This window comes from Vipera berus (assembly GCF_964194415.1).
Source record: "Vipera berus genome assembly, chromosome: 3".
Lineage (NCBI taxonomy): Eukaryota > Metazoa > Chordata > Lepidosauria > Squamata > Viperidae > Vipera > Vipera berus.
In genome coordinates this window covers 57667187-57669155 of record NC_138204.1, presented here as the reverse complement: position 1 = coordinate 57669155, position 1969 = coordinate 57667187, and positions in this window count along the sequence as shown.

Sequence of the window (1969 nt, the reverse complement as noted above, 5' to 3'; positions counted from 1 at the left end):
CCGTCGGCGCCGGCGGGTCAAAGCAGACCATCCTCTCGGCCAGCGTTTCCCAACCTTAGGAACTTGAAGATGCGTGGACTTCAACTCCCAGAATTCTGGGAGTTGAAGTCCACGCATCTTCAAGTTCCTAAGGTTGGGAGACGCTGCTCTCGGCGATTGGTGACGGAAGGAGCTTTGGGAATCTGTTTTAACAGTCATCCGTGCTGGCTGAAGAAGAGTCGGATTGCCGAAGGAGAATCGGGAAGTACTGTCCGCAGAACTGGGAAAAAGTTTCAAAGTATATGTTTGAGCGGACACGCCTGTAATGCTTCGTTAAAACTACCATCTAACAGGTTTACCCAACTAGGTGGCAGCACCTCCTAGCTCATCCTGGCTGATGTTGGAAAGGTAAGCTACATGTCTCTGATTAGGACTTGGGAGGCAGAGCCCCCCCGCTAGGGTGAATCGTGAAAAATCCTGGAAAAAAAGAAAAGGTAGAACGTTTCCAAAAAAAAAAAAAAGGCTACACGGATCCGTCCTCACCAGGCAGGAAAACTCAAAAGGTGTCCTGGTTTGGGGCATTTCCCTGGCACTTAAATGCAAAACAAATATATCTTGGCAGCTACAATATTGATATGTGAAAGTAGGCGATTAATATGTGAAGGTAGGTAAATTGTGTTTACATAAATCGGAAGCATGTTGTGTGATAGCAGCGTATGTATTTGGTGTGCTTGTCTTTGTGAATCCAACAATTGTGGTTTATAGACCATAATTTATTATTTGGTATGTCTGAATGGAGCCTATAATGTTTACTAAATAAAATATAGTTAAGCAAAGCAGGGCCTGGCTTATTTATATTGTTAATAATAGTTACTAATAGCCTGCTAACCAACTCTTCACCTTAAATTTTCTGTACTGTTCATAAAATATAATAAACATGAAACAGGGTGTAATATGAACATCCCAGGGAAAATAGAGGAGTTCAGAGGTAAAACTGAAAAAAGAATCAAGTGAAATAAACATCATTTTACACCCAAGAAAGAAATTGAAGATAATTCTGCTTTGATGGTCTTTGCCAAAAGAGAGTGCAGAAGTAAATACTTTTAACTTTTCAAGTTGCTGTTTATGTAACCTACAACAATATAGAAGAGTTCCAAAAATTATTGTGATATCTGTTTCTTGACCTTGCCTATCTCAAAAGGCTGACACTTGATTAGAAAATTAAATATACATTATAGCAAAAGTATCTGAATAGTTACTTAGAATGCTATTGAAGGAAATTATAGACAAACACAAAGAGTTTCTTGGAGAAAATATATGATGTGAGAAAAAAACTAAATTGTCAGATGTTGACTATTATTAAGAGGAAGGGAAAATGCTGTCAAAGATTTTCTTCTCTGGATAAGACAGAATATTTTGACATTCTATAGATGTTGAAAAGTTAATTGTGAATTTCTAATTATCAAACAATTAGCAATTTTAGAAAAATAATGTGACATTTTATTTTTAAAGCCTTTTATGAAATATACTATGTAAAATAGTGTACTTCTGAATGAAAACTACAAAGTAGTGGTTATGCATCATTTTACATAAATTTTGTTAGATACAATGGAAAAATGATAAGGAAAATACACTGCAGAAGACATCCATTTTATGGAGGTATGGTACTTGAGAACAACTATAACAAACAATAAACTATGCACCATTTTAATGGATAAATTTAGTGACTGACAGGAGAACTAGCTTGCTAAAACTTGTCATAGATGTATGACATCCTTTAAAAGTAATATGTCCATTTAACCTATGAGTAATTATGAAAATCAAGCATTCCTCTGCATTGAAATATAATTACATATGTAATGAAGGGCAGGATTAATTACTACTAATTAATAGAATTGCTAAAGGCAAATAAGCTTCACTGTGTGTAAGGAAAATTGCATTTCTAATGCAGACACTTGACTTTTTGGGAAAATACACATTTTGGCTATTC